Here is an 8,424-nt window from a genome sequence, read left to right on the forward strand (position 1 = left end):
CACACACACACACAGACACACACACACACACAGACACACACACACAGACACACACAGACACACAGACACACACACAGACACACACACAGACACACACACACACACACACAGACACACACACACAGACACACAGACACACAGACACACACAGACACACACACACACACGGACACACACACACACACAGACACAGACACACACACACAGACACACACACACACACACAGACACACACACACACACACAGACACACACACACACACACACAGACACACACACAGACACACACACAGACACACACACAGACACACACACACACAGACACACACAGACACACACACACACAGACACACACACAGACACACACACACAGACACACACAGACACACACACACACAGACACACACACACACACACACAGACACACACACAGACACACACACACACACACACACACACACACACACACAGACACACAGACACATAAAATACGTCGAAGAGTCAGGTAGAGAGGAATGTTCTTTCTGTAAATCATTTAAGATATTCTCCTCTCCTGCGTGCCATAGAGTACCTTGTGAATCCGGTGCATGCGCTATGATCAAAGAGAGGATGTGGGCTTATTTCCCCCCAAAGTCCTCCTGGTTTCATGTGTTGGATTAGTCACTGTGAGGACAAATGCTGTCACTTCATGCCATCCCTCACTACAGCGAGTGGCTTTTTCCCCTCATGTGGATTTGACCTAAACTGTCGTAAAAAAAAAGTAAAATTCCCTGAAGTTCCACCTCTTCACTGTAACCACAGAAACCAACTTCTTGGCTTTTTTTTTTAACCAATTTATCGTTTTGCCTCACGGCTCTCTGCAGTTTCTTCACCAACCGAGGCTTTCCTGCCCTCCTGTCACGTTGCCCCTTGATCTCACCCTCCTATCTGAAATAAACATCAGTGGGGACATCTTCAGCAATAATGCGACCAATTTGTGTCCTTTGTTTTGTGGCCTGGTTTGAACTTCCTGACTTTCGAAAAACATAACCGGAAACTTTTAACCGTTTGTGTCATCTGATCCCTCTTCTTGCTTGGAAAAATAAACAATGTCCCGTCTTTCTCTGTCCCTTGCCAGCGTCGGAATCTATTTCTCTCCTTCTTTCTTTCAGGGCTTTCCATGAAGGGGGGGGGGGGTGCTTGTGTTTAATGGCAGAAAGAAGTGGGTGGCGGCTCATGTACAGTAACACTGGACATCTCATCCCTTTGTGTGTGTTCATTATTCTCTGGAAAACACAAGAGAGACATCCCCCTGCTGGCGTGGTAAGGGTCCTGTTACATGCCGCTGCGTTTCAGAGGCATCCTCTCGGACACATATCTCTTTTGATACCGTTGGTTCAGACGACAGAGCCCCCCTCTCTTTAAATCCCAGGAACCTTTCTCTGGGGAAAAAAGTCTCGAACACAATTCCCCCCGTTTTCGAACCTTTCTTCCGTAGGAGTGTGAGGCCTTTCTTGGCCCCTTGTCAGAGGGAAAAGTCTCGGTGCACTTCTGTATCTTCTTTGTTTTCGAGTACAGTTCGATAATGCATTAAGCCTGCAATGGCATGAAGACAGAGTTCCGATGGGGAACCCCTCAGCTGTTGAGGAGAGGGGAGTTATCACCCTGAGACAGTGGCTCCTGAAGGCTAGACTTCTAGCAGCGCAACTGAAGATTTCATCCTGTCTTATCACATCAAGGATTCAGACAGGATTATCAGGGATAACACCCATAATAAAGACGCCATTTTCCTTTTTTCAAGAGCTCCTCTTCCGATCTTGATCGAAGCAATGGTTGTGTGTTCAAGCCCTTACCCCACACAAGGTTAATATCTAACCCTTTTTCTAAACTACCTTTCCAAAACCAATTTTAAAACGAAACCTGAACCTAAATCCGATGAATGTGACATGTTCTTGTTCACTCTTACTTCAATAATAACTATAACAGATTTTTGTAACTATATAACATATAGTATATATGTTTGTATACTATATAATATATGAATATATCATAACTATAGTGTATAACTCACTCATTGGTAGAGTGAGGCAGAGTGGTGGAGCGTCAAAACGATTGACTGTGTCTTAAAGATACCTGTCTGTTTACAACCCGCGTCCCTAACATGACATCTTCATCACGAACAGTAAATGGTGTACAAGGAACTGTTTGTTCTCTCACATCTCATCAAGTGACTACAGCTCTCCATGACGGAACCCATTCCTTCCAGTTGTCTAGAGGGGATGAGACCTGATGAAGCTGGTGCCTCTCTCACAGGGACACAGAAAGTGCAATAAAGCGTAAAGCACAGCCTGAAATTGAAAGATAAATATGTGGGGTGTGTGACCTGGTAGACCCACTCTCCAAGCCCGAGGAATCAAGTCCAGACCTCTGTTTAATCCTCAACCTCTGATGACATATCAGGCCTGAAGAAATGGCTGGGAAATAACTTGTGCCATGCAAGCAACCCTTGAAGATTCACTAATCTTAGTTTGAGAGTGGACACACATTAGGCTCTGTTTAATTATACAATACTAGTGCTTCCACATAAGGTAGCAGCAGGGTTTATATGCACACAAGCCCCCATGTTTACCTGTGCACAATCAAAACAATTGTATAGTCGTGTTCATCATTTAGCAGACAAGGTGATACGATCAAAATCAAAACATGTAGTTCAATCGGATATCCCCGAGTGTAGTTCTTGCAGTAGATTTGATCAGTTGACTGTGGGGAACTTGGTGGATTTCTGGGAACAATGAATGTAGCTGCAGACCGAGAGCTTTCAGCAGTGCCTCAGACGTCCCAGATTGAATCCGGTCCCTTTTTTCACCAGCTAGGAGCAGCTTTGTGAACGCTGAGAGGGCATATGTCTTTAAGAACCTCCATGTGCAACGTATAAAAGATCTTATTGTTCAATAATGCATTGGTTCATATCTAATTTAATGAGACATTTGAGAGGATGGGGGTGAAAACATGGTCTTGCATTTCTTTTTCCGCTGCTCTGTGCTGCATTCCTGTACATATGTTTTAGATGACAAATGTTCAAGGTTTCAGTTCCTATAGGACATGAGATCAGAAGTGTCTTGCATGAAAGCTTTTCATCTTACATCTGATGCTGTGTTCGACGGCGGCTAGGTTTGGACTATTTTATTCTGTCGTGATTGGTTTTCAGCAAATGTATGCCGTATACCATCTCATTATACAATAACCATTTTAACAGTAATGCACGGTTCAGCTTGATGATACTTCAGTCTGATGTGTACTGGAGGCAGCGACCAAAGATAAAAGGCGGTTGTTTTCCCCACAGGGATTTGCTTTTGACGTTAAGGTAAATCCCAAAGTACCATTAGATCTTCCACCATTGAGGTCAAACACCTTCATACTAAAACATCAAAGAAAAAGAAAAAAAACACAATTTCTGGAACCGGGTGGTCATGATTGACGCGGTCATATTTTTCTACTCCGAAATGACAAGGCTGGATTGAAAGTTTTAGAGGAAATATTCAAGAATGGAGAAGAAAAGTCTGTTTGATGAGGACTATTGTTATTCTAACAGTGATATTACATTATCAATATTCCACAGTCATTCTTTATTTGAGAGAGAGAACCTCTCTATTGTGATGTTCCCAGGAGTAGGCCTCTGGCAGTATTAATATTCCAAATCTAAAATGAAAGGATAGCCGCAGGTACCATGGAGACGTTAAATCCTATTTGAGTGGATAATCACCTCATGACAGAAGTCGTCAATTGCTCCCTTGCTTGCTGCAATTATACTGTTCATCAACCACGCACTGCATCAGTAATGAGCACAACCTTACACTTCCTTCTCGGTGACATATAGATGAATATTGCTGAGGGTAGTGGTGTTAGTGCAGCGCTGTGTGATCTATGGCATTTACCCCCCATGCATATTCATACAAACGCTAAATCTAGGCCTTGTTCATTAATAATTTAACACAGAATCTTTAAACATTCAGGGGCAAATATGCACTGTAGGATACTTGCGGTGGAGATCAATATAGGTTATGTTTGGGACAGCAAAAGGTAATTACAGGCAACCATAAACAGTGAAGACTCGCAAACACTGACCCTCAAATACTCAAAAAAACATTTTCACATTTCTCTCTTTTCTTAAGATGGAGGTGAAAGCTTCTCAAAAAAAAGATTCTTAGATTCTGGAGCATATCTGCCTCGCAGGTATCTCCTCCGTTTTCAATTTGTTCACTTTTCCCAGCTTTCTTTATTCACTCAAGGCTGGTTAACAGCTCTGTCTGGTAGCCCTCTTATGCCCTGCCTCCGGCCCGGGCTCATTCTGTGTCGTTTCTTTTCATCAGAGAAAAGACAGACTGACATGCCTCACACGCAGCATGCAGCGCACCACAGGACGAAGAATTGCTTGAAGCTTGAAAACATAAAACAGGTTAACACGGTTGGATATGTATTTTACGTTTATCTTTCTACTTTTATGTACGATATAAGGTGCCATTAGTCTTATAGGTAAAGGTTTAAGTCCTTGTTCAGTGGACAGTTTTTGTAGTGTTTTCTTTATAAAAGTGACATGAAGTAACCTTGTAAACATTTGATGTCCAAGATATCTTATAGTACAGATTAAGCTGCAAATATTAAAGTGTGTGTGAGTGTGTGTGTGTGTGTGTACATCAAGAGGATGTGTGTCAAGCGTCTCACCCACAGTCATGTAACACGCAGCTAAGCTACAGATGACGAAGCACTAAAGCTGTGCGTTAGTTGAGAGTGTTCGCTGGTCCTTATCCTCAGCGGACTCCATTTTATTTCCATTCTTGTTCTTAATTAATACAATAGATAATCCCCGAGTGGATATTTAAACACTTTGGTACCACATTTACTGGAGCACAGTGCAATTATGATATCGTTTGCATCTGCCTGGTAATTTAAAACGAGATGCTCTACTGATATGCTCTTCCTGAGTCAATGAGTACGCCGGTTCTGGACCACATATTGACTACATTGCTCATATTACACACAAAGTACTATACTTCAGGACCATAACTGTGTTTATGATTTCTAGAATGGCCTGTGCTGATATCAGGTATTACTGAATTCAATTAAACCAAGGAAGCCCTAATTAAGCCTAAGCCTATTATTCTACAGCCATCATCATGCTTTTTTCTCTGTGTCACAGGGAATTTGACTGGAGGGCCAGGTTAATTACGCTGCTGACCGGTTGGGTTGACTTAGCTGGATTGCAGCGGTGCATCCTCCACCTGCTGTAGGAAACAAACCTGGGGGTGGGTTTGATCCTGTTGTTTAGACTGCTTTGTTGGAGCCCCCGCGACCTTCCACGCTTGTGTTTCATCCAAGGAACTAATGAGTTCTCGCTATCTGGTCTAAGCAGTGAGCGGAGGACGGTGGGGAGGCACCAGATTGCCGATGGAGACATGAAGGGGGCAGTGATCAGACTATCAGTGGGACGTTGTCTGCACTGTGGTCGTCTGTGGCACGTGGCCTAAAAGTATATATTTTTTTTGTTTACTCTTCGACCACTTGTCTTTCATTTTCGCGTTTGGTATGCATTCCTACATCGAGGTTGTGGAATGTTAATGATTGGGATGGTGTAGATAGATGGAAGGACTGTCTAGTAAGATATTTATTTTGAAAGAAGAACTTTATGTATCCCAGAGTCGAAATTGCACATGATTAAGTCAAAAATGACCAAAGTGCATATCACATCATAGACATTGTCAGAATAAAATAAATATTGTTTTTTATAACTTTGGTACGATACCTACTAACGGGGTGCTCTACTTATGGTGATACTGTTATAATACTGTTTAGTGGGAAGGCAGGGATTTAAAACAGACTGGATTATGAGGCTTCCGTCAAGCAGCTCGTCTGCTTCACTTTTACAGCTCTTCCATTTGAAGAAGGCCGAGCGCATCGCACATGAGCAAAGTGAATCACATCATTAGATTAGCCTGTCAGGATAATTGACCTTTTCTCTTTCGTGGCTGTTGTCAGAGGTCATTGTCATCACTCTCCCCTCTCCTCTCTCCCCTGACCCTGTTAAAATGAATGACTAACAAGATGTACCAAGGCCTCGTTTGAAAGATGATCCCAGTGGCTGCCTTAGATGGGTGTCGTGATGTCATCACTGTATAATTGTATCACAGAGGGTCCGCTAAAGACGTGCTCTCTGACTTGATCAAACATCCAACTACCACTTTGTGTGAAGTGAATCTGTAAATTATTTGGATGACTTTTGTGTGCTTGAGTCTTTCAAAACATCAATTATCCAATCAAAATGTATTTCTGAGGCAAGGCAAGGCAAGTTTATTTGTATAGCACATTTCAACAACAAGGCAATTCAAAGTGCTTGTTTAGCCCTTTTTACAAGCAATGTCACCCAGGGTTTCACAAGCTCCCAGAAAAGTGCCCTTACACCAACCTAAACCCTCAAGATAGACACAGACAAACTCCCGGGAAAACTCACAGAGGAAAAATTGCATATCCAAGGCATTTGCCATATGAGCACAATCCTTAGTATAGATTCAACATGAGGTAAGGGAGATAAGTCGCTCCTCTGCTGATGAATACGCTCTGTCCAGGAATCCTTCAAGGAAGACTTCCCTTCCTCTGTCTTTACTGGGGATAAATCTCAGCATATTGTTCTCTAGAGAAGACTGTCAGGGTCTTGACAGGGTGGAAATCGGTTCCTCTCTGCCCTACAGTGAGTGAGATGACCACGAAACACAATGGTACTCCATGGCTTTCTTTCCCTTTTTCCTTCATATCTGCTCTCTCTAGTGATATCTGCTTTCCGTCCCCTTCAGCTCTTCTCCCTTGGCAGTTGGCCGTCTTTCCATTTGTCTCCTTCCCATCGGGGATCTTTTGTGAAAGTGATTCTATGAAGTCGGCGAGGCTCATGGTTCTCTTAGGCTTCAGGTTTCTGCGGACGTGCCTGACTCCACTGGTCATTATTTGTAGGCTGCTTCAGATAGGTCATCTGCTAAATTTATAACATTGTTTAATGTAAAAATCTAATCCTGTACGGTATTCAACCGTTTTAACCACACACTTATTCCTTTGCCCTTTGGTGCTTTACTTTGTATAAAAGCATTCTAGAGGGAAATATTTGGTGGATTTTTAGATAAAATCCAATTAGCAGAAGTAGTCTCTTTCCCTAAAATACACAGAAAGAGCCCTGCAGTAGCTAACTTTCATTGGCCGACTTCAGTCTGACTGATGATCTAAAAGAACATTTAGGACAACTCTCAAAATTGTATTTTTACAACGTGTGGTAACCATTGTGTTCACTCTATGCTAGTTTTCTGTCAGTGAAGTCTCCTTCCTGTCAGTTAAGTTTCCTTCCTAAGTCTCCTTCATATATGTTTGGTCTCCTTCTGGTCTTTTTAGTCCTTCCTTTCTATTTAGTCTGTATAGAGTCTACAAACCCGAAACAGGCTCCATCAGTAACACATTCAGCCTCCTCCCAAGATAGATGTTTTTCGCCCTTCTTGCAGTCTCACTATTAAGTTCTTCAAACCTTCCGGCTATCTCTAATTGGCCATGTCTGCAGACGCCCCTAACTGAACAATATGCTCTATAATCTGAGGACATTTTAGATGTTTGACGCAACATACTAACCGGGTCTCCATAGAGTAAATTAATATTGCTTGACTTCACAGACCCATGATAGAGAGGGACAAAGAAGAAAATGCTTTTTGGAATGAGAATATTTGAAAGTATTCTTATCTGATATTGCTAAGCAACTGATAATGGTGATGCATCTAGACTTTCTGTTGCAAAGGAGAACTCCACAAAGGGTTTATTGAATCTCTTTCTATGATCTCTCCAATTGTTTCCCATGCAAAAACTAATTTCAAAAGACAAACAAATTGCATCTTGTCATCGAGATGTTTTTCAATGTGTGTTGTTTTCAATTCAAAGGGATAAAACTGACTTAGAAGTCTCAGACATGGTAAAAAAACAAAAATCCACATTATTTTTTCATCCACCCAGACTGAAAGCTAGCTCAAAAAATTAACTTTTAATTCCTATTTGTCTGTGTTCAACTTCACCCCAATTATCCTTTAACCTGTCCCTTGACCACTGAAAATGAATAACCTTGAACCTCCAGTAAACAATAAATACAGAAAAGAAAGATGGATATCTCTGTCTTACAGAGGAGACGGATAGAACACAATTCCCCTCAATCATAGTTCAGAAACGGACTGGAACCAACAACGTCAGGGTCATTCTAATAATCATATCTGACAAAATATTGAGATGTATTGTGTGCCTTGGACTTTGATAACTCATAAGTTGATTATATTCCTGGACTTCTAAAGTCATTGATTGGTGTGTGCAGACCTTTTGGACTGGGGTGACCCAAGTGGGTCACTGACTTATGCAGGGGTGGCCTGCAACCTG

This window comes from Hypomesus nipponensis, chromosome 27 (genome assembly GCF_054491055.1).
Source record: "Hypomesus nipponensis isolate SF chromosome 27, ASM5449105v1, whole genome shotgun sequence".
Taxonomy (NCBI): Eukaryota; Metazoa; Chordata; class Actinopteri; order Osmeriformes; family Osmeridae; genus Hypomesus; species Hypomesus nipponensis.